The sequence below is a fragment of the Zosterops lateralis genome (assembly GCF_965231275.1).
Source record: "Zosterops lateralis genome assembly, chromosome: 2".
In the NCBI taxonomy this organism is placed as follows: domain Eukaryota; kingdom Metazoa; phylum Chordata; class Aves; order Passeriformes; family Zosteropidae; genus Zosterops; species Zosterops lateralis.
In genome coordinates this window covers 39,198,908-39,224,664 of record NC_139763.1, presented here as the reverse complement: position 1 = coordinate 39,224,664, position 25,757 = coordinate 39,198,908, and the positions used below count along the sequence as shown (strand labels likewise).

At 38.7% G+C, this 25,757-nt stretch overlaps 1 protein-coding gene across 1 annotated transcript in view; it reads left to right on the top strand.

Annotated features, from left to right (window-relative positions):
- The first annotated feature begins 10,485 nt into the window (after nucleotides 1-10,485).
- Nucleotides 10,486-25,757, top strand: part of ITGBL1 (integrin subunit beta like 1) — a 131,166-nt gene continuing 115,894 nt past the window's right edge. The window contains exon 1 of the transcript XR_014589292.1: nucleotides 10,486-10,598. The gene's annotated coding sequence lies outside the window, so the exon portion shown is untranslated. The remainder of the gene's footprint in view (nucleotides 10,599-25,757) is intronic.

Genomic DNA, 25,757 nt, shown 5'->3' with positions numbered 1-25,757 from the left:
GGGCGGCGGGGCCCGCCCGGCGGCGGCCGCGCTCAGTCTCTCGGCAACGGCGGCGGGGGCGGGCGGGGAGGGAGCAGGTGCGGAGGGGACGGTGCCGGCCGCGCAGGAACGAGCGGGCCCCCCCTCGCTCCACAGCCCGCCTGGGAGGAGAGGTGCCTGAGCGCCCCGCCGCCAGGGGTGATCCCCACGGCAGTCCCGCCTCGCAGAACACCCCAGGGCGGCTCGGAACACCCGAAACACCGGAGTGGCGGCGGCGCGGGCCCGCACTGCCCCTCTGCCAGCAGCAGCGCCCGCCGGGGGGCCCTGTGCCCAGCCTTGTAGGGCCTCACTTGGGGCTCCAGCCTTCCTGTTCCTTGGTTGGTTTGGGTTTGTTTTTATTTTTCATTATGCCCTTCAAGTGCTAGAATAGGTTACTCATTTTGGTAAGAAACCCTATTTGTACGCCTTAGGGCTTTTTTTAGTACTGGTGCACTTCTTTGCCCCTACTTCACTGGGTGGTCTGGGTAATTTTCAAATCACTGAAGAGCCATGTAAAAGCCCAGACTCGAGTGCCACAGTGAAATAAATTCATTAAAATATCTTCACTTGTTGGGGTAAATGGTCTTAGGGGTCTTTTCCAGCCTAAATGATTCTATGAAAGAGATACCACAAATAAACTTGTTTCTGTAAATCAGGTTGACATGTTCCAATCTGTATTTTATCTTCTTGAACAAATTTAAAAAGTAAATTTGTGTAAAATTTATGTTTAAATGAAACTGATAAATGGGGAATAATGTGAGCCTATAACTTTCTGGAGATGGTAAAGATGTGGAAAAGGGTTCGAAAGACAAAGCCCTTAGCAAAATACCCCAGAAAGCTGAAGGAAAGTGTATGGCATAAATTGTATTAGGTTCCTTTAAATTATATCTATTTGATGCTGGCAACTAAAACTAATAAGCCAGTTAGGGAGCTGGCCTCAGGATTACAGATGCAGTCCTGCCAGCACTACTTACATGTATTACTAGCATTAGCAATTCCAGTAAATTTAAGCACCTAATTTTAGTGTTTGCTGTTTTTGATAGCAGTCAGCTGATATTTCATGAGAAAAAAATTGGAAAGCAAAATAATTTAAGAATAAATGTGCTGACAAATAATACTCTTCCCATTTTGTCTCTTCCTCCCCACTTAACGTTTCATTACTTGGAATAAGTTGCTAGGCAGCATTATGCTGTTGGTGATAGCATCTCATAAATGAAAACTGACAGTTGCAAACAGTGAAATGTTGCAGCTATATCTAAACAAAAGAAATCAACATTTGCCAGCAGATGTGACTTTGTGTAACATTTTTTCTATGAATATACTGGCCTCTGAAAAATAATTCTCAATAGAACAATTTTCCAGTTGGAAGAGACCTCAGGAGGCCATCTGGTCTGACTGATCTGCTGAAACCAGGCTCAGAGATGAGATCACACCAGCTTGCTCAAGGCTTTATCCAGTTGAGTCTTGAAAACCTACCAAGATAAAGACTGCACAGCCTCCCTGGTAAGCCTGTTTCAGTACTGGACTGTCCTCGTGCTGAAAGATTTTTTCCTGACATGCACTTGGACCCTCCTTGTCAGCTATCTCTCCTCCTGCAATGCTGCACTCCTGGGAATAGCCTAGCTTTGTCCTCTTGACAGCTTCCTCAGAGAATCTAGATGTCTCGAAACCCATCCTTCTTGCAGGCTGAAATAGCCAAGCTCCTTCAGCCTCTCCTCATGGAACAAGTGCTCCAGTTCCAACCGCCTTGGTGGCCTGCCACTGAATTCACGTGTTAGCATGTCGTGTGTTGGAGGGGGGTTCAAAATATGTTGCAGTAATTTAGATACTGTTTAATGAGTTCCCAAAAAGAAGGGATTCATTTCCTTACATGTGGTTGTATTATATAGAGTACATGTTTCCTTATGTATTTGGCACTTTTTTTACCTGGTGTCGTATTCAGTAACATATTGTTACTATGTGCCCTTACTCTGTGAAGCACAAACTGCTAATGGGGACCCACGCTTGCAGCAGAAGACTGAATTCTCTTTGACAGCCTGTCTGTGAGCACAACTTGCATCAGATGATGCTAATGATGGAAGGGTTTACCTGGTGATGCCTTGATGTAGCTGCCTGTGTGCTAAGATGAAACAGTAGTCTTTCATTCATAGAATTGTGCAGACTGTGAAGATCTCCTCCTTTTGCAAGCCCTTTCTTGCTTTGCTATATATTTAACCACAAATTGACTTTCTCATCTGGTACATGCAAAGCAATTATGAACATTTTAGAACTTGAGTAGCATATAGCAGGCATGTAAGGATAAAATGGAGAACAGGTATTTATAAAATTGCTGATACAATTTTGCAAAGAACCTATTAGTCCTTTAAAGTCTGTAACAATGTTTAATATTTAGGGCTGAACTCCATTTTAACTCTGATTTAGAAAATTCACACTGACCTACAAAGCAAGCCATTAAACATAAAGACAGAATTTGGGAGTTAATCTTACAATGTTACTTTACAGTAATGTTAAATAGGTCAAAAGAAAAGCTATTTCTTTATCAAAGATTTACCTCTCCTCTCTACAAATCAAGACCAAATAAAGGAATTTCCTTATTCTTCTTTCAAACTTCAACATTTTTGAAATTGGTTGTGGCAAACATTTCCATTTAAAAGAAAATTTTGGAAAATTCCAGAAGATTTGTACTGAGAATTCAAGGGGAGAATTCTCAACCTTAGTTATAACTTTCATTTCTGTAACATGTTCTGCAAACACAGTAAGTTCTTCCTTGATTAAAGGTAATTAACAATCCAAAGTTTCCTAGACCTGCTCACTCCTAAAAAAATGGGGAATTCAAAGCATCTATTTATTCTACATGTTTCCTTACAGATTTTGGATAGCCCTCAAGCCTTGGTTTTAGTTCTGAATTTATTTGAACTTTATTTGCTTTATTATGCTTACTTTCTCTAAGTATCAGTTAAATAGTTGAAGAGTAATGTAAACAAATTTTAAAAACATCTCAAGGAGCTGATCTTATTGGGATTGCCATTGTTGAAATTTGATTTACCACTTATGAAAGAACAAAGTGCTTGATCAGATTTCAGACTGTCTGTAATGACTAAAAGAATTAATGAAATATTCATATTGAAATTATGCTTGAGCTTTTAAAAAAGGTCACAAAATACCATTTAGAGATTCAGAATTAAACTTCAGATCCAAAGTAAGATTTAATCATTTTGGCATAGGATACAAGTCAGAAACTGCTAAATTCCTGCCTGTTGGTCTTTAGCCTCAAGGTGTCCTAGCCCTCAGTCATCTTAATGGTGGTTACCACAAAGTTCTCCCATAGTCTGAAGCCCTGCTCTGCACATGCTGAGGGGCCCCTGGTATTACTGGGCCCCCATGTGAACCAGATGAGCTGAGCAGCCCCATTTGCTTCCACCTCTCTGCCCTTTATGGCTCTGGCTGGTGGCTTCACTCAGAAGCATGTAACCATTACAGAAATGGTCACAGAGCAACAGCAGGCAAATGACAGCAAGAGATGCTCAGTAATGAGTACCTTTGATTGGGATAGGTTAAAAACTGTCATTCCTGAGTGTCTGTGACCTATGTCAACATTGATGAACGAGTATAAAGAATATGGAATGTGATTTTCTTAATTTCACACTTTAAGGAGAGTCCCAAGTCTCAAGTTAGATTTAGTTTGCTTTCAGTAAGGTATGGAGTTCTCTGAAGAAGGTTATAGTGGTGTTTTCCCACACTTCCTTTTTTCATAATTTCTTCTCTCCTTCATTTTTGATTTAAGAGCAAGCAGTGCAAGACAGAGCATTGAAACCATATAAGATGGTTGCTGTTGCCCTGGAGAATCTGGTGTGCATGTGTTCAATTTAGGCACTCAACCTGAGTTACTGCAGTTCTGCCCTGAAGAAGTCAGCAGCATCTATTTTTTTAATTTGCTATCCTCAGGACCAGTTCTTTGGTCAAAGTGATGAGAGTGATCCTTCATTGCTACTTATTTAGGTAACTAGTTAAAAAGATCACAAATAAAATATTATTTCCCACTATTTTTGATTTTTCAAGATTCCCAGCATCCAGAAACCTTGTCCCTTTGAGAAATAAGGCACAAATTGACCATAAGGTAATAGTTTATGGTGAAAAATTGTATGTTTTTTATTTCCTTTCTTGGGCTCTTCAATGATACTGTTAGCTCAGCTTACAATAGAGTTTTACTTGCTTTCTGAAAGAAATGCTGAACAGTTAAGAATGCAGTAGACTGGATTTTAAAATGCACTATTGTTGCTGGAATTTTGAGCTTTCTTGCAAGATCATGCTTAAATATCCTCTGCTTCTTTAAAGCTTCTGTAAAAGCAGGGTATTATTGCTGTGTAGGGGAATTCACTAGTAAACACTGAACAAACAAAAGACCTACCAGCTATTTAAAGTTTCAACTGAGGCATGAAGGAGTAAGCTAAGGTTTTACCCTAGAGTATAAAAAAATAACATCTTGATTAGTGTTGGCCTATGAACTGTTTGGGTAGCTTATATTCTGTACTGTTCAGGCCAACTACATTCAGACCAGCTCAGCTTTTATCTTGTTCTAACCTTGATCCTGTAGCTCCAGGATCCTGAAACTCCAAAAGCTATTTGTATTCCCTGTGTGATACCATCAGCTGTCCCAGATTCAATGCCATGTCAGCAAAATTAACACAAAGTTTTCAGGTCTGTACAGCTCTAGTGTACTCTGTCTCCTGCTCCCTTCTATGGATGATATTCACCAGGGATACACTTAACTGCCCAATTTAGACAGATTTTAGTTAACTCCACCAAGTACTTTCCTTCATGGCTGTTGAAGTGGTTTGTCATAGATCTTTACAGCCATCTAGTTTAGTGATTGTATATCCTTGGCAGAAGAATCACTGGACACTTACAATTCTCCTTGTTCCATGTTTTATGGAGGAACGGTAACTTGTTTGATATGTGGGGTTTTCCACTTCTGGTTAATTTTTAAAAAAACTTGATGTAACTGAATGCCTCTGCATTTGAAAGCCTCAATCTTCACTCTTACAAACCAATGCTGTTACTAAAATAGCTTCAGTGGAAACCAGGAGGAATACTGGACAGATTTTGATGGTTTCCATTTTTTTTTAAGCTTAGACTGTTCACTTTATGTGCATTTTGATTTGTTTTATTACGAAGAAAAATCCTTAAGAATGGCATGGAATCTGTTTTGCAAAGCTGATGGCTTTATTAAAGTGACAACGAAATTAAAATATTCACTAGGAGGCTGTAATAAAGGAGTAGGCAGAGTCCATCTGCCTCTCCAAACCAAATCAAACCTTGTTCAATACCACATTATGCCATCAGAGTCATAGAATTGTGGAATATTTGAGGTTGGAAAGGATCTCTGGAGATGGTCTAGTCTAACACACCTGCCCAGAGCAGGATAGCCTAAAGCATGTTGCCCAAACCCTGTCCAGATGGCTTTTGACTATGTCCAACAGTGAAGATTCCACAACATTGCTGGGCATTCTTCTCTAGCATGAGACCACTCTTACAGTAAAAAAGCTTTTTTCTTTTTTTTTTTTTTTTCATTATTTTTTAAATATTATTCTTATTTGATTTATTATAAAAACAGTTCTGGCAAAGTTGAAGTAAAGATATTGCTTGCCTTTAAAAAAATTACTGCCTATGAATTTTCTTGTCTACCCCCAGGCCTGCAGCTTAGATTTTACACAGCTCAGAAGACTATGAAATCATAAAAATAACCTTCACCAGTTTGGATAGGAAATTACCTGGTTCCTCTACTGATCAATAAAATTGCAGGGAAAAGGTTTATCCCAATCTCTCTACCTAATCCTGCAAACTTTTATCAAGAACAGTAACAGGGATACACTAAAAAAATGAGGTACAAGTGTATGCTTAACAGCACCTATTTTTTTTCTTTTGTTCCATATCTTTATTTGAAGTAATTTTGAGTCTGACAAATATTATTTCTTTTCTATTTTGAAAAGGTTGTTTAGTATTAGCAGATGTGTTCCAGCTTCTCCTACTCATCAGCAATATGTTGACTTTCTCTTTTCTAACTTTACTCTGCAAGCAGTGGCATTACACTTGTAAACTATACATTTACCAAGCACCTACAGGTTGAGAGCCTTAGTCTGAAAGTCCAATACATAGGAAAAGCAGCATTTTATGAGTGCTGTGCTTCGTGTAGGTGTATGTTATCCAGTAGAGAACAAAATTCCTTAGGACTGTGTACAGGAGTGGCTGAAAGGAAGTGAGCAGGTCTCAAGGCAGCATAATGTCAGGTTCCCATTTAGAAAGATTGACTCCTTTTAAATTGAATTTGGAGTCTGTTTGGAAGTCAGTTAGCTCCTGAATTCATACATATATGTGTGTGTATATATATATATATATATATATGTATGTATGTATATATTTCTCTTTTTTTAAAAATACATGTATATACATGCATGCATAAAAACCTTCTAGGCTTAAATGATTAAATAATAACCTGAGAAAATATTAAAATCCATTAAGGGAGAACTAAGATACTGTGTTAGGGACAGGTACACATGAAAGCATTTATTAAATTTAAGCTCTGGGTGCACACTTCAAATACTGCACCCTTCGACTGTGTAAGTATGCCTTCTCCAAATCGAAAAGGTCCAGAGCCAAAAGGTGTGTATTTCTTCAAAACATAACAGATGTAAATAAATAAGACAGTGTTGAGTTCATCATATCATGGTGAATGTCTTTTCCTCATACATTTGAAGTTATAGTTTGTAGTCTGCTTGAAAGTCTTCTGAATACCTGTCAGCAACAGTCTGCTCAGGGAAAAAGGAGGAAGATGAACAGATGGCAGCCTTTAAATGTGTGGATTAAGGATAAATATAGTGCTAAATGGGAATTACTATTGTTTAAAATGCAAAGCTTTCTATTTATTCCTCTCTAAATTGAGACTTCAGGCAGTACAATTTCTGACAATCACATTGTTCTTAAAAGTGCTTCTTTTCTGTAATCTAAAGGGTTTTAATTTATATTTTTTCACTGCAGCATTATAAATACATTTCAAAAATTATCACACTAATAGAACACATTGTGCTGCATTAAGCATGGATTTCAAATTTCAAGGACTGTCAGAAATAAATGCCTGCCAATATTACTTCCCTTTTCACTAGATCCAGCAAAGTAATTCAAATGCATGGGGTTAGCAGGACTATAAACATTTGCAGGATTGAAGCCAAGAGATCACTCAATATAGGATTTTTATGATCTGTGTTGCTCAAGAAAACATTTTAACACATTTGCAATATGAAATATACTATAAAGGGCATCAAAACTGGTAAAAATAGATTTGATATGCAACAGCTGTATATAGGGTTTTTAGATTTTTTTACATCCTAATTCTACTAGCTTGTATTTCAGGGTAAAATTATGTGTCATAAAGAAATCAGTACACTTTGAGTAGACAGTGAAGTTTTGCACTTCACAACTTCAAGGTAACTTACTAAAACATGACAGAAGTCTTGTGTTTTAATAGTCCATTTGAATAGTCCATTTGGGTTTAACCTCTATATCGTCAGGGAATAATAATGTATGTTTACAAATATGCTAGAGCAGATTTTGTCCAGTCTCTTCTTTTGTGTTTCCATATGGTTTTATCCTCCAATGGAGTGAATACTTGACTGAAAACGGCCCCCAAACTAGACTTTAAAGGTTCTTTTGTTTCTTTTGTCATCTCTAAGGACAGGAGAACAAAGTCAAATGCTTGATGCTTTTTAAATTATTTTTTTAATTATTTTTTAAGGAGGATAACTAGCAGAATTAGTTATGTTAGCAGGAATTCTGTAAATTGTAGCCTTGAGTTCACTATGTAAAATGTAAGACACTCACTTAAACTCATAGGAAAGGAAGCCTCTAAGTCAGAGAATTTAAAATAAATCTTAAAATGCTTTCTGGAGCAGTATAATTGGTGATATACTAGATATTTAATATGAAATTTAAACAAGAGCTTCTAATTCTGAGAAAGCTTCAGAGGGTTTTAATCTCCAATACAGGCTTCGGAACCAGTGAAAGCGTCTTGAAAGCTACCTGCTTTAAAAATACATATGTGTGTGTAGACTAGGACACCTAACTTACCGTCTTTTGTGGTCAAAGTTTGTTTCTTTAAGAGCTTTCCATCCCAGGGAGGTATCAGGCATTCATCAGTTTCCCAGTACAGCCAGACGGATCAAAAACTTTTCTGCAGAAGTGCACGTGGTCATATCTGCCAAAGTTGATTCATTTGGAGAGACTGTCCTTCCTTTTAGCTTAATTTTAAAGCAATTCAAAAATCTCCCACTGCTGAGATGAAGTATTGGACTGTGTTTTAATAAGGTATTAGGAAATAGCTAACTAATAATACTTTGAATGTGCAGTCATTCATGCTGGTGCAGGTTGGCAGCCTGCGGTGTCGCACGGTGCTGTGACGTGAGCAGGTGACCTTAGGGGAAGGAGGGAAGGGACGGAGCTGGGGAGGCAGGCGCCAGGGAGCTGCTCCAGCAGTCAGGCAGGGATGCTGCAGCTGGGGAGCGCTGGTCCTTTCTCCTCGTAGCTACAAATTTCACAGATTATCCCAAGCAGCCGTCTGTCAAAGGACAGGGGGGATACACATACCTCAAATATTTACGTTGCCTGTACTTTGAGAATGAGACAGTTCGTTCACATCTGTGAACGGGCCACTTTTAAAACATCAAAATAAACCATCTGGCTGCGCAACTGTTTCTAATTACTTCCCTGCCTAGACTGTAAACTTCGGGGTTTGGCACCGGCCTCCTTCCCAGAGCGCTGCCCAAATCCCGCTCCCAGGCAGCTAATCAGAGCCACCGCAGCACGGGGGGAGCAACGCTGGAGCCGGGCTTGTCCAGCCCGCGGCTCTCCGCCCGCCTGCCGGCTCTGTCCGGCTGTCTGTCCGGCTGTCCGTCCGCCCGTCCGCAGGAGCGCTCCGGGGCGGCGCGGCGCGGCTCGCACCATGGCGGCGCCGGGGCTGCTGGGGCTGCTGGGGCTGGCGCTGCCGCTGCTGCTGCTGCCGGCGGGCCCCGCGCTGCCGGCCGGGCCCCCGGCCCCGCGGTAAGTGCCCCGCTCACGGCTCACGGCTCACGGGGGGTGCGCCTGGCTTTGAGGTGCCAGGAGTGTGGAAGCTGGGGTTGCGGAAGGAGCTGAGGAGCAGTTTGTTGGCTTTTCCTCTGCCGGCTTAAAGGTGACACTGAGGGCAGCGCTCTGGGTCACTGGGATCCTCAGTAGGTAGGTGCCTGTGCAGACTGCAGTTATTTGCAACAACGCATTTGATACCCAAGATGCACATCTGAAAGCAGTGAAGGGGGAAGAGCTGGCTAGTGATGACTCTTTGCACCCAAACCTCTGAATTCCGCTGCCTGAGTGGAGCAGGCGCCTCACTACAGACCCCTGTTTATTGCTGCACTTTGGTGCCATGGCACAGCAAGGTGCACTGCCCTTCACTCTCCACCTCCACCACAGCCAGCACACGCTGGCTCCAGGGCCAGCAGCTTCTCTGCTCCAGAGCCTTGCAAAATCTACTATGTGAGAAGGGCAGGTTCTATTCAACTACGTTTTCAGTATTCCTTAGCATTGTGAAGACATGTTTTTGGCCTGAGCAGTCCTTTGTTCTTTTCCCTACAATTCAGCTCCTGATGAGACAAAGTGTGATTTTCTCTGAGTATGTCCTGAAAGTCCTGATCTCCATGTGCTCCAGTGCATGGTACAATTACATGGCAGATCTGCAAATCTACAGATATAGAGTTGGATTCTGCTGCATTTACTGAAACCACAGCCACAACCTACAGTGTTGCACGGAAAGCCATGATTATTTTGGTTTCCTTTTCCTTTGAGAGCATGGATCATATGTGTCCAACAACCAGAAGGATTACTTTGGCAAACATATTTTATTAGAAACAACCTTAAGTGTGCTGTATGATATATATTCCTGTTATGCTACCCAGATGTTTGAATGTATATGATGTCTCTAAACTTTTTAAAATAATTAAGATCGAAATGTTTCATGATGGATAATCAAACCATATGTGTCTATGCATATATACCAGATATGCCTGATGGGAAAGTGGATGAGGCCAATGTAGTTAAAAAGGTAAGTAAAATAAAGTACAAGCAATCTTGTCAGTAGCAATGAGGTTTCTGATGAAAACAAAGAAAATTGGGTGATTTGAGCAAGTAATAATTTGGAACCATAGCTGAAGAGGTGGTAAAATCAATATTCTGGGTATCGGCTGAAGCCAATGACAGGAGGGTGGTTTCAAATGAGCCAAGCTCTCATCAGCTCTGAGCTGCAGGGCCTGGACCCCAGCTTATTCTGTTTACTGTCCCCCACAGGAGCGGTTTGGGTATTCCTGCTGCCTGCCGGCTGTCCCGGGCTGAGTCAGAGCTCAGGTGCCGCGTCCCAGGGGGGCAGCTGTGCAATGGCAGGGGCAGGTGTGAGTGTGGAGTCTGCATCTGCCAAGTGACAGAGTCTGGCCAATACTACGGTCCGCTCTGTGAGTGCCACGACTGGGTGTGTGAGACCTACGACGGGAAAGTCTGCACAGGTAAGGAAGCCCTGATGATGACAGAAGCTTAGAAAATTAGGAGTATATATTAAAACCAGGAACACAGCACGCTGATACAGTAGAGACATGATTACATACGGGTCCCTGAAACACAGCTCTAAACGGAATTGTGGGCACATCCAAGGATTTTGCCAGATTAAAGGATACAAGTTACAGGCACCGTGTCTGCCATAAAATGGGATTTAGCCTAGACCAAGATTCATCTGCATCAGGGACAAAAGCAGAAGTTGCTTTGGGTTGGAGGCTTTACAAACTGTGTTTTAAATCTAATACAGTATGCAATATTGCTCACATTATTATATATGTCTTAATTTGAATTGCTTGCCTAATGATGATTTATGGTATCTGCCCTGGCTTTAAACTATCTCCAAACAATCAATTTTGTCCTGTGATTATTATTTGTTTCTTCTCCTGCTGTAAGAAAAAAGACTTTCTGTAAGATGTACCACAGTTATATTTACTATATAAACATGATAACTCTGTTTTTCTCTAAGTAATGACAATACTTTCCAAATAAAAACTTAAAACAATGTAATTGTATTGTGGTTTCAGGGATTTCCCCACTGTATTGACACTGTATTCTTTAATAACATACATTTCTGGGACAAAATTTAGTCCCTGCCAGTTGTTGGAACATGTTACTTGGTTTACATCTAGACATTATCACTCTTTCATCTTTCCAGCTGTCTTTACTTAAGTTTCTGGGTTATTTTGGTCAGATTTTTTTTTTTTTTTTTTTTTAAGCAGCTTAGAATAGGATTTTAGAAAAAAGCAGGGAGAAGAAATGCCATCACATTCCTAAGGGGATTCAGCCTGAAGCTTGATGAAAGGGGCTAGAAGGGTACTTCATTTCTAGTATCCCTGTTTCAACAGCTTTACCATATTCACAGAAACGTGTCATCTTTTCAGGCCAAAACCTGCAATTAGGTCAATGGGAATGTTACAGAAATTCCTCTAGTAAGAGGACAATACAAATGCATTCCAGAAGTTGGTTTGGCAAATTTTGTAGGAAAAAAGACCAAACTTACTTTAGCAACAATTTATCCAGAAAGTTCAGTAATAACATGAAAGGACCAAGAATGGAATTATGAGAAAAAGATTTATATTTGGCACCTATGACTTTAGAGTTCTGTAGAAAAACTGATTTATAGACTCTGCAGTTAGCAGTGTTAAATCCCCCTACATAAGAGATATCATAGCATTTCAGTGCCTTGCTGTCCCAAACATGAATTTTTTGATTGGTAGTGTGATTTCAAAGTGCTTACTGTTTTTGCTGGGTTAATTGCATAAAGGGAAACTGAAAGGTTCTTCAATTTTAATATTCAGCTATAAATTCCACCATCATGTTCCTGTTAATGTCATGAACAGTGGCTGCAAGTTTTGTCAGGAGTTTGGTGGTAAAGTGTGCTGACAGAATAAACAGAGTCAAGAGATTCTTAACAATATTTAGCTTTTGGGTAGCACCTCATGCAGCAGTTCAAAAATGTGAATGCTAAGTGATTAAATGGTTTTTTAAAAACAATTTTCTGTACTTGTCACTTTGTCACTCCTAGCTGGAGTATTGAAGCTGTGTTACCACGCTACCACTGAGATGTGAAATAATTTGAATTCTCTCTTCTGGAAAAAAATAAGTAGTAAAAAAGATTCAGTACAAAGTCCTAGGGAGGGAAGCAACTGTGAAGGGAGCAGGAGTTTTGCTTGCTTTTTTTGGGCTTTTCGAAAACTGTGCTAAAAATCCAGCTGACTTTGTTGCAGTCCAGGGCTGCCCAGCACTGCAGGAGAGCAGCCCCAGGTAACTCTTTTGGAGCTGGGATCCAGTTGGTGAAAAACCTCGTTTCAGGCTTTGCTTGTTGCCCTCTTCATGTCCCCCCCTGTTTTAAGTGACTGAAATTGGTTGTGTATGGGAAGAAGGGAGCATAGAAAAGAAGGTCAGATCTAGGATAACTGGCAGCAGACTGGACCTTATGTTGTATGAATAATATTTTCCCCTACCCTATTTCCAACTATTCAGTGAACTGCATCCAGTGGTGTTTTTTAATGTTACATCGTGAGGCTGATTTCCAGTGTATGACATATTTCCCTTTCTTTGCATTTTTGCGACATTTTTTGACTTAATGATGAAATTGTGTTTCCTCTAAGTGAATAGTCATAATGTCTTACTGCAGTTCTCTTTCTGTTTCCTGGTTTAATTTTCTTTTTCATGGTTTTTTGTTTGTTTGTTTGTTGGTTGTTTTTTTTTTTTTGTTTTTTTGTTTTTTTTTTTTTTTTTTTTTTACATTTGCTGTCCCATTTAATTGTGAATCTCTCCTGTCATAGGCAACAAAAGTAACTACTGACTGGTACCACATGGAGAACTTCTAGACTCTCTTTCAATATCTCTCTAGAAAGCCATGGTATTTGAGACTAATGCTGTTTAGAACAAGCTACTTTTCAAGCTGCCAGAGTGATTCCTTTTTCAAGTGACTGATGTCTTATCACCAGCAATGTTCATATTCAGAAATGGACAGGCAGAGTTGTTTGAGTCACAAATGCCAAAGATAGCTGTGTTTCCCTGCCAGTCAAGTCAGACATACCTCCCCCTGGCTTGTTCAAAGCTAAACAAAAGATTTAGTTTCTCAATATGCAGCTCATTATCTTAAAGACACCTTCTATGTCAGATCTACTTTCTGGAGCAGTTGTTGAACAATCATATTCTGGAGAGAGAGAGGGCCGGACTGTAAAGAAAATGTCAGATGTCCATCTGATTGATTTGCTTATAAACCTTTTATAAAAATTGGGAAGAGATTATGCCATGAGTAATAAGGAAGAGCAGATTTAAATGTTTCTCTCCTTTTATTTTCCCTTGGGATTTCTTTGCTGTATTTCTCTCCCATTATGTTTCTAGGTGCTTTAGAGGGAGATCCAATAATTTTCTTGCCTTTTATAACACTGGGATTGGTAAAGTAACAGGTGGTCCCTCATGGAGTCAGAAACAAAGAAGAGGGAAACCAAGTACTGTGGTCTGAGTCACTTAGTCTCCTGTCCTCCTCTGTGGCCTTTTTATTTGCTTAATGTATCGTGGGGTGTAGAGAAAATCAAGTAGGTACTGTCCTGTCATTCTCTTTGCAATGTCAGGGACATCTTTATTTTATCTTTCATTGCTGATCTTCAGGGAGATGAGCTAAGAGGAGGAAGACTGAACCAAAAGCAATCAAATCCCCAAAGGATTTATGTCTCATTCAGAGCAGACAATATAATTGTTGCTGTTTATTTGCAAATGGTCGTTCTGACCTCAGACAGTTGCAGACAATATACTTGTTGCTGTTTATTTGCAAATGGTAGTTCTGACCTCAGGCTTTCTCTGCGTAAGTGGAGCCCATATTGTGTGTGAGGGAAAGTGGAATACAGGACTAATTCCTGTCATATCACTGCTTGATACCTATTTCTCTGTGGGGTTTCTGCAGTATAGTGGAAAAACAATTTTACTGAGTTTTTGGTGTGGTTTTTTTTGTTTGTTTATTTGTTGGTTTGTGTTTCTGTTTGGTTTTGGGATTTTTGTTGGTTTGGTTTGGTTTTTTTATTTAATCTTTTTTACTGTGTCTGTGGTTAATGAAGATAGAAAAATGAAACTAAACATAGACTTCCTTGGGCAGCTGAAGTGGGAACACTTTTGATGTTCTTAGAGAATGGACCACAAGAACTGCCAGCTGGGACATGTGACAATATGATTGCACTGCTTGTAGTTGGTGAGATCAAATGACAGATGCAATTTGGTGATGATATAGACAGCAACATATGAAGAAGGTTTGTCTCTGCTCAGATCTCTATTTGTTATCTTTTTTTTTTTCATAGTTTTTAAGATTTTATAAACCGTTTTTCTTCCCAGCTGAAGTACCTTTTACACCTACTGAAAAATGGTGGCACACTCTGATTTTCCATAAGCAGTTGCTGTGGGACTTGCTGCTTTTCAGGCCAGTTAAAGATTTTTCTGTTTCTTTCTCCAAAGCTGTGGTTGCTGTGGGGGCTGTACCTATTTTAAGACTAGTTCAGCAATATAATGCCAGTGGTAGTCGTAGGTTTTCACTGCCAGAGGTGTTATCATATGTTACATGAAGGACAAAAGGATAAAAGTGCCATTTATTTTCTGATCTGTAAGGTTTTGATCTATGTGGAGAACACAAGTGAAAAATTAAATTGACAAGGATTAGATGTAGAAATAACAAGATAAATCCAAATTAAAATATTAATGTAATATATATGCATCCATGGGACTTTATTGGATGTATAGTACTACATACAAGTTTGAGAGAATTAGGAATTTGAAGATGGAATTAAGGGGACATTTTGGGCTGAGGACTGCTCTTTGCACAGAAGCTGAAGAGTGTCTTTAGGCAGAGGTATCGAAGTTGAGCTGGAAGGCTCTAACAACTGTGCTTTTGTATTGATACTGAAGGGAAGTCTGACATGCTAATTGTTCATTGAGCAGCATTTCTTGCTAAAAGTGTGAAGAAAAGTCAGCCTGTAACCTGCATTGATTGCCACTTGGTCCAAAGGGAAAGTCAAAGCCCTGGATTTTGAGAACAGTTATAAGCCTCTTCTCTGTCAAGAGGCCATGTTTGCAAAGATTCACTTGTGGCACATGTGGCCACTGGAGACAGAGCCTCTTTAAAAGACCAAGTTGAAAACAGGGCAGGAGGCTACTGATGAAAATGGGGATTGCAGTTCTGCTCTGACCTAGTTTGCTTTAGTCCAGACTTCAGATCTTGGCATTTTGTGACATTTCCTCCCAGAGCAGGAGTATGTAGGTGTGATAATAGCATCCATATTCATCTCAAAACAGGTTCCTCAGGTTCTCGTAGAAGTGAAATCGTGAGAGCATAGACCTCATTGCAGGTTCATTGCCTTGCTAAGTGCTTGAGGTCCCAGCAGACAAAGAAGGCACAAGCTAAAGCCTGTATTATTCTCGACTTTGTGCTGTTGGTACCTCATCTAGGTGAAATCAGCCTTTGATACATTGACAATTGCTGTAGTTCCAAATGCAGTGTGTGGGTTCATAGCAGTGGTGAGTGAGGCAGGAGGAAGCTTAGACACAAAAACTGCAGGGGAGATTAATGGAAGGGAAGTATTTTAAAAGTAACTTCTTAAATGATATGTACCTAGTTGCTTAGCCCTTATTTTGAACACCTTTATTTGTAGATGCTACTGATGGAAAATAGGTGTTAGTTTAAAAGGTAAAAGTGAGTGTGTTGAGCACTTGGAAGTGAAAGGCTTTTACAGCACTAGCAGAGCTGGAAGGTAGCCCCTCAGGCTGGCACCAACAGCAAAACAAGGTGGGGAGCTGCATCTCCTTCACCTTTTGTTCTTCAGTAGTCTGGGGTGACATGCTTATCCATTACAGAGAAAAAAAAAAGGCCTTTGTGCAACTTTTGTCAATGCAAATAAGTGTTCTGAAGTGTGTTTCAATTTGTATGCTCCTCACAGGCTGATAATGAACTGAAGTGTATTTTTGTTTATTTGAAAGAATGCTCTTTATGAAAAAAATGGCTTACACAGACTGTGTACTATTAACATTTGGTTTCAGTATCATTATTATGAAAAAGATATGGTGAATAGAAAGTAGATGGTGTATTTAATGTTACAGAAGTGCTTATTAATTATTTTACCTTATTTTACCTTATTTTATCAGTGGATAGGTGTCAGTATGTGTTCTTATGACAGCCTTTTTTGAACAAACTGACTGTCTTGGTATAATTTTCTATGCTTATTAAAAATTTTATTGTTGGCAGCTGGTCCTATCAAGGAATTCAAACAATCATCACTTATGGCACTGCACTGTAGACCTTCCAGTGTTAGTGTGCCCAAATAGTTTGTCTTTAAGACGAACATGTCACTGATTAAAAAGTTCCCATGAGCTTTTCTGGGAGGAGAGGACACATTGCTAGTGCTGTCCATGAAAAGGGCAATTTCTGCCAAAAAATACTGGAGTTTGACTTTGGCCATGCAGAGACCATATATGGTACCAGAACTTATGTGTTATAACTGGAGGGTTTGGTGGTCAAGGGCATGATATGGTGTGTTGATGGTATACCACAGTTGTATTGCTGGATTCAAATTTCCTTTGGAGATGGAAGGACTATGGAGGGAAAGAACCCTGTTCTTCTTTCAAAAACTATTTTTAAATGTTATTTAAAAGCTTCATTTCTAAGTGATGGAGGGAGTAATTTTTGCAGATAGGGATTTGTGTACATTTTGTATGTTAAGAATGGGCTGGAACACCAACTTGAGCAGTTACATGACCGTATTCTTATATGTAGAAGAATAAAGATTCAAGAGACTTTAACTGGAGTGGCACCTGTCCCCTTTCTTGAAAGAGCTGCTTTTCCCTTCTGCCTGTCCACCTGTGTAGCATCACTGATATAATCTGGGACACCCAGTGACCTAAAAAGTGGCAGTCAGAGCTTTTGGAGTCATATGTGGGTCATTTTTATGGGAAAGGTCACTGGGAGTGCCAGCTCTGACACTTGTCAGCAGTGAACTGAGTACTAACTTTGTGATTTGGAAAACATCACAGCCAAAAGCTGTTGCCTTGGCATCTCTATGCAGCAGCAGATGTTCTAACTAGAGCACCTGGTCACAGTGTTTTGTTCCTAGGGGGAATTCTGGGCTGGGGAGATTGTGAGTGAGCTGGGGGAGAATCCTCCTGTGCCCCAAAGAGACTGCCAAAGTCTACATCTACCTTTCTCAGGCATATTTTTTCCAGTTGTCTGCCTCCAGCAGGTCCTGTTCAGTCTTTTCAACCAGGTGGTGTCTTTCATTTTAAATATTAGGCATGTTAGCTTTTATGATCCACAGTTAGAGGCTACTGATTGTAAAAATAGATAATTTAAGTATTTTTCCTGTTTTGCATATAACTTCATAGTTAATTAAAAAGCTGTATTAAAGTTATGTAAATCTTGAAGCTGTGTTGACAGCTAAAAATGCTAAATCTATCCACCTTTATTGAAGAGTCCTATGCATCTTTTAATTTTATATTCATTATGGTTTTCTCCAATGAACTTATGCAGCAACAACAGGAGGAAAATAGCTACTTCCTGGTATTTGAAATGGTTTAGTTTACAAGCTTGATAACATGTTTAAAGCAAGATAAAACGTTAATCATTTACCTTAGTCTATTCATTTGCCTGAAATATTGGGAACACACATGGCGAACAGTTTGGTAACACAGCACTGTCAGGTAACAGCGGTTTCTTGTCACCCCATTTCCTTACTCCAAGTGTTTTAAACAATATTTTGCAGAAAGTAACTGGATACTTGCGAAACTCAAGGGTCCAAGCTCATTGAGTCTCAGAAGCTAAAAATCCCTCTTCTTCAGAAAACGCTGTTCCTTTCCACTTCTTGAAACATCCAAACCCATTTCTTGTCTATCCTTACCCCTTTGGAAGTTACCCACAAGTAGAGTTGGTATATAATTTGAATGTCTTTTCAGCAGATGAAGGTACAGGCATTTTTTAGGAGGTTAATAATGAATGGTATTCTGTGAACAAGATCTAAATTTACATAATCCAAGCCATATCTATGTCTGCATTTCCTGTGAGTAATGTGGCTCTTCCTCAAAAATGAAAGCCCCACTTCAGATGAGGGGAACATGCCAAGTATATGGAACTGAACTGTGATGGTCACAGTATCCAGCTCTCATATCCACCTTTCTTTGCACTTCTTGAAACAAATTACTAGAAGGTATGTGTTTTTCTTCTGATATTGAAGAGAGGGGAAGTTGAGGATATGCCTCCTGATCATCTGAGGCTGATAATGAAACTCAGAAGAGAACCCAAGTATCTGAGTCCTTCCTAAGGACTCTCAAACCACCAAGTTCCTATGAGGTGTAAGAATAATATCTGTTGGTATTAAAACTATCAGTTAAGGTTGTGGCAAAACCACATTGTATGTTTCATGTTTCAGTCCTAAAAATACTATCTCCTACAAAAAAATAGTCATGTATTCTTTTTTCTAAGAACTACCTTTGCATTATGTGTGCAATAGTTGTTGATTTCTATGTGTATTATCCAAGTGAGAGCAACTTGGTTTTATGGAAACACTCAGTGTGTTTCCAGCTTAAAAGTGTTCTACATATAAATAGGGAAGTGAATTTGTAGCAGGTCAATCCCATAGAGAAATGTAGGTGCAATGACATGCCTGATGGGTTGTGTTCCAGAGAACAGTTTTCTAAAGAGTGGTTTGTAAAGTCATGCTTTGAAGGAATACTGGAGAAGTTCAGACCTCTCACTTTAGGAGCAGGAGAGAACTGAAATGGAGGAGGATAACCAATTCCATCTCATGAGTATACTTACAGAAGGACCAAATCATGCTGTATGGTGGTGATGCCATGACAAAAAGTCATATAAGAACATATTGCATGATGGTTCTTCTGAATGCTTTTGCAGAATTGTGCCTTTTAATCACTGTATACTTTACATTAAAACAACACTTATGCTGTCTTGTGGAACATACTACACTTTTACACTAATTGTCTTGATGGATTTAGTTCTTTCTCACACAGTTTTTAAACTGGAAAGAATAGTGGTAGTGAATAAATTGTACATCTGTAGTCTAACATGCAGAGGTAAGGCTGAGACCTTCTGTTACAGAATCATAGAAGTATTATTTTATTTAGTAATTTATTTAGTAATTTATTTAGTTTTTTTCTCTGGTGCCTTTGTGGTCAGGTAAATTCTGTGAGATAACAGCAGATAACCAGTAAGAAACACATTTTAAATCAGAAAATGGTCTTGAAGCACTTAATGGAAGTACTGTTGTTGCACTGGTACTTCTAATGACTGTGTTTTGAAATAATTTTGTTTCATTCTTGCTTCTGTTTCAAGCCACAGCTAATCCTGCTCATCAAAGACACAGCAAGTATAGTGAAGCACAACTCACAGGCTGTGCTTAGGAAGAGATCAAGGTGCCAGCTATCACTGAAGGAAAATTGCCCATCACCTACATCCAGTTTCTCTGAGTGGGAATGGAGAATGTAGGAGTTATTGCAGTGGGTACAACTACTTTCCATTTACGTGCGTTTGCCTGCAGTTGGCATTTGTGGAAATACTTCTGTCCAGCAAACCCCGATACAGTGAAATTTTTTCTCTTTTTAGAACATATTTGTTTCTCATTAACAGGGCTTTAGGGCATCATTCTACAGTGAGAAGTACTGGAACATTTCTTACTGCCTTTTTTTCTCCCCAGGGCCTGTTAATTAATTGAAGCATAGCAGAGAAATGTTAGAGCATATCATTGGCATTGGTAATAAACAGAGACACTTAAATGTGGCATAGATTTGAGTATCACAATAAAAAATAATTGTCTCTTCAAGATTTATAATGTTTAACTTCCTACAAACTTTGTGTACATGATACAGAAATAGAACAAAAAAATTGATTGGAGATGGGATTGGCAAAAATTACCAAACCCCAGTCATGTACTTTGTTAGATTTAGGAGTGGATCCTGTCACTCGTCTCTATTATTCAGGTTAAAAATATGTTTTAATAAAAGCAGATGGTGTGGCTGCTTTTTTTTTTTTTTCTTTCCAAAGCTAAACAGAAGCCAATGTTTTCTGCTGACAGAAATCTAATGAAATCAATAAAGTTATGCCAACAGAGAATTGGTATCACAGCAATTCTGGCCCTTGTTTCACCAAAATCTCTATAGCAGATGAAATTACAACAGCAAAATATAGACCCTGTCATTTACCAGCAAGTGGTAATGGTAAAACAATAATAACAACAATGACATCTCCAAAGTTTTGAATGCTTTTAATCTTGACAGCATTTTACATGATTTTCTGTTCTGTTTTTCTTCTGTGTATTGTGCTACTTCAAAGAGTTGTATATTACTTAGTGGTAGTTTGACAGGACATTGACCAAAATAATTTTTCTCCAGAGTGTCTGAGTTGGACTTAGCAGGAATGAGAGTTATGTGAGAAAACATTCTGATAAATGAAAACCATCTTTCAAAGATTTAGACTCAGTAGTGTAAATTAAAGAATTATTTACACTGATAGATCTAGCCCAAGTTTTATTAAATGGTCACTTGGCTTGGAAAGTCATAATAAAAGTAAGACTTTGTAATTGGATTAGCAGGGTAAGTCTCGACCCCCTCTCCTCTCACCATCCTAAAGCTTTTATATATGACTTTTTGTAATGAGGAAATTAAATTCTAAATGTGTCAACTGCTTTTAGTGTATGTCTGGTACACTAACATACAGGTTAGAAAAGCTTTTATTCACAGATATTGTCCAGAAAATACAACATGATTTCTCTGTAGGTGATTTCAAATGGTAAACTCATATGAGAATTTCTGAATGAAGTTCTTGCTGGATAATATATTGAAGAATATTTAAATAGTACAGTGACCACACACTTCCTTTTATTTCATGGGTGCCTACCAAAGGAACTATGAGGTTTTTAAAATAATCTTACTCTCTCTGGATCATCATGTATCAAGCTCTTTCAAAATAATATCATAATTCTTCTGGCCTTTCACAGGCTTCCAGTTCTCTGTATTTTTGCATTTCAGGTGTTGTCTTGGCTTTTCCTCCATCTGTTTCTGCATGAGCCGTGGTTGCCACCCCTACTCTCAACATTTTGGTTATATCCAATTGCCAATTTGTTTTACTTATTCCATTCCCTCTTGACAAAGCCTTTTCTGCTTTTTGGGTGGTCTCTATCTGGCTCAGTTCCTTGGCGCTGCTCCTCACAGTTGTCCTAATCCATTCCTCTGGCTCATCAAAGAACAGTACTTTCCATGAGTACTGGGCTGGAAGTCAGATCCACCTTGACTCTCTTTACACTCCCTGGTGGTTCCATCTCCAACCAATAACCTCTGCCCTTGCGTCCCAGGAATCTTAAAAGAGGCGTGTCATTAAGAGGAGCTGAACTACCTTGCGTATTCACAGACTTTGTAGAAATTAACCACAGTTGTGTGCAATCAAACACTGTTTCTTAGCTCATGCTTTATTTGTGCAGGTGTATTTCAGTTGTAGGGGAGCTTGTTAGGATATGAATCTAAACCTCAGAAACTTTAAGATAGGCGTAAATCAAGTGTGCACTCCTGTATCATCGTTTCTACTTGCTTCACCCCTTTCTTCTGCCTTAGAGGGGTGGCAGAGCACACTGAAATTGTACAGTTTGTTTTAGTTTGTCCAAACAATCTGTTCATTGTGCTTCTTTTTCCCAAGAGATGGGATGTTTTGACCATAGTAAAAAGCTTGTCTTAGGGAGACTGGGAATCTCTGTGGCTAGAGGTTTAAAAACAGGTTGGACAAGTCAGGAAGGATCAACACACCCTTGTTTGTGAGTCCAAAGAAGTAGACCAGATGATCTCTTCCAGGGGTCTCTTTGAGGCTGATTTTATTTGATGCTGCTGTGAAACCAATTCTTGCTTTGATGCTCTGCCTTAGTGAGGAGGATCTGTCATAGTATAAACATAACTTTTGTCATGCTATTATGTTTCTAAATGTAATAATTTATTGAAATTGATGAACAACCATTGATTTTAATCTATTAATACTAAGTACTTTCATTTTCTACAGTGTTTGTAATACTTTATAAAATATGAGTGTGTTTAAAGCTTTTAAACTACCCCATTTTTAAGTGGCCACTGTGGAGTGTCTAAGTAGAAATGATTTTGAGAACAAGCTTGCTTATTTGGAATTTAGGCATCTTTTCAGTAGAAAGACATAAATTATTGTTTCTAGATACAAATGGTGGATGGACTTCCGTAAAGGTCAGAGTCATGGAAAACATATTTTATCCAATCCTTGCAATTTGATGGAAAAATAACAGTCTAAGCATTGAACAGAAACATTTATATTTTTTAATTTGCTTTATTTTAACAAATGGATTCTTAGTCAACTACTGACCTTATGGAGTTATGGCAAAATGAACAAAACACCAAGTGAAAGTCAATGGTTGCCCTGCAGTTTGATGTAGCCCAATATAGACCATGTTAAAAATTATATTCTAGAAGCTCTTAATTCTTGTTGGGTCCATTAAACAGCAAATAATATAATTCCTACTTAAACAGGAACCACATCTGTTCTGCATTTTTCACTGGAAGCAAATAGGTAAAAATGTTTTGTTGGATAATAAAACAGGGGAAGCAAGTAGTAGTATATTGCTATATTTTTAACTGCTGCCATGACAATATGTGTTCCCTATATTGTCTCAATGTAAAATTATACCTTCTAGAAAGTTAATTATTCTTGGACAGCAATGAACTGAATACTGTCTTGATAGCTGAAAACATTACTTAGACTTATGACAAGTCAAAAGATGTTGCCATTGTGGGGGGACAACACTTCCATTCCATCAACCTGATTCCTGTCGTATCACTGGTCTTTAGGAAATTGCCCCTACTATTCCCTTCTTTAGCTAAATCACCCATGTATACACAGGATAATTCTATATACACAGTGTACAGCACAGGTCTGGATGAATATTTCTTATACCTTCTTTCATTCTCTTGATCTTCCTGAATTCGCTAGGCATGTGGTATTCATCACACTTGTGCACATTTGTAGGAAGGAAATGGGGAATTCCACCCACAGAAAGCTTCCCCAGTCTTCTTTTCTCCTGTATCCAATGAACATGAAAACATTACTGCCTAACTTCTCCTTTTGCCCAGGGTTCCCCACATCCCTTTGGACAAGCCCTTCCTGGAGCTGTGTTTTGGTCTGGCTGATATCATGTCATTCAACTGTTGCTGCTGAGAAACAATGCAATCAAAAAGTGCTGTAAGGGAAGCATCTGCATCTCTGGGCTGTGTATTCTATAAAACCAAATAACTTTATGGTGCTTAAAATTTTTTATTAGGTTAACCTCAGAAGAAAGCAGTACTTTTAATGGGTAATGAATGCTATTCCATCTGTGCTATGTGACAGAATTGCCACCTCACCAGTGTAGTGACGGAAGCTGATGTTGAGTAGTGCAATTGTCTTTACATAATGCACATTCCCACTGTACCCTCTTGATCTGTCTTTTCTCCCCATGTGAGTCACATAAGTGGTTTTAAATGTCTTTCAGTGAGTCATATAGTTTTGCTAATTTTGTCCCTACTTTAATGTCACTATATACAGAGTGACTTTCTTACCTAAAAGCTAAAATTTCATTTGGTCATCTACTTGACACCTTTATAATAAATACTTGCTATCCTTAAGCAAACTAATTTTTTTTTTTTTTTTTTTTTTTTTTTTTTTTTTTTTTTTTTGTGGTCATAGCAGTGTCAAAACCTCAAGCACTTGTTTCTATTCTGAACTGTCAGTTTGAATTTTTAAATCCTTTCTCAAAAATGGATCAGACTGAGCATTACATTGCCTGCATACCTCCTAACACCTTCTGGCAAGCATCAGAAGCCAAGAGTTCCACTCTGCTGTGTCTTACTGCTTGGCTGAAAAAGAATCAAAATGCACGTAGAAAATTTAATGTAGTGAAAGTGAGAAGAAAAGGATCAAAGCCTCTAAAAAAATGTAAAAACTTCATATACAAGTGGCAGCTGGAATGTATGAAACCTCATGCAGTACAAAGTGTTCCTCAGAAAAGGAAAATGTAGGTCTGTTATAGCAGCAACAGTTTTTAACAGTAACTTAATTTTGTGATGGTAACATTCACAAAATTCCTAACTCAGTGGTTTCATTCTGCCTGCAAATAGAGGAGACAAATGCCTGAAGACATTGTGCATGTGATATAGAAAAGAGAGACTAAACTGACAGATGCCAAAAATCAATAAGGAAATACTAATGCTTTTCTAGGCAAACAGCTAGACAGGGAAATCCTATTTTAGACACTTGGATAAGCAAGATTTATTTCTATAAGTAATGGAAGATAGAGCCAAAAAAGATGATTTGTTTGACTGCTGTGTTGAAACATATTGTATTGGCATTATATGTTTTGACATTAAAATAAAATGAGAAAGGAAATAAGCATAGTTCAGTATATTCATTCCTTCCCCCCAGTACTGGATTCTTTCAAGGTAGTGCTTAATAATAAAAGCACTTTCAATACTCCTTAATAATAAAGAAATAAACTAACAGAAATGCTTTTCAAGTTATTTTTTTTTTTCATTCCCCACCCAAAATACTGGCATGTGTCAAATAGGCATTTAAAAGTAATACTTGCACCATAACTTTTGAAACCTACAAGTTTGAAAACTAAACCAGATGCAGGCTGAATGGGGTGGAATGACTTGGTGAGTAGAGCACCACCATCTGAAAACGAAGAGTCTTTCTTCTGGTTTCTATAGAGACAAATCAGTGAAGTCAGACTTAACTGATTTTTTTGTTGTTTTAAGATGTAAAACCTTAAAAACAAAGATTCCTTGATTTGTAAATGGAATATGAGCATCTTTAATACCTGTTTGGGCCATCTTTTCTGCTGTTCTTGCATGGAATTTTTTTGTTGCTACAGTGTATGTTGACCAAGAGGGCACTTTGACATACCTGGCTTTCAAACAGTTCCAGAGGGAGTAAGCAAGATTAGTTCTGTCAGGAGCTACTTGGTCTGCAAATGCTCCTTGAAACCACTTGTTGTTTTTTTTTTCTTTTCAAGATGTTGTTCTAGTGATGTGTAGAGATTTCAGTTAATCTTTTCTGGTAATTTCCAAACACATAATAGTAGGATGTGCTGCAGAAGTCTCTCCCAAGAGAGTGTATTGCATGCCATTTATATCAGTTCAGCTCTTGAATTGTGTGTTTTCTCTCAAATGTATTTCCACCTGTGTTTTAGAATGACTGAGAAATTTGATCACTTTTGCTTTTTTGCAAATACTGTAAGAATGCTCTCTGATTTACAAATCCTGGGGAATGAAAAGTGATGCATAGCTGTACAGTCTGCTGAATAGGTTTGTGGGCCAGTAAACATTTTAAGCTAGTATTGCTATGAAATTTCAAGACATAGTTTTTGGTTCCTGAGTAATGAGAATTGGTCCTCAGAATCTCATAAACAATTGTGCAGTTGGTAGATAAGCAGGGAATTGACAGAAACACTGATATTGAAACAAATTGTATAGAGAATACCTAGAGGCAACTGTTCATCCTACATGATGATCAGGAGGATTTCATCAGAGGATGAAAGAGAGGATTTCATCACAGAGGATGAAATGAAGAGGAA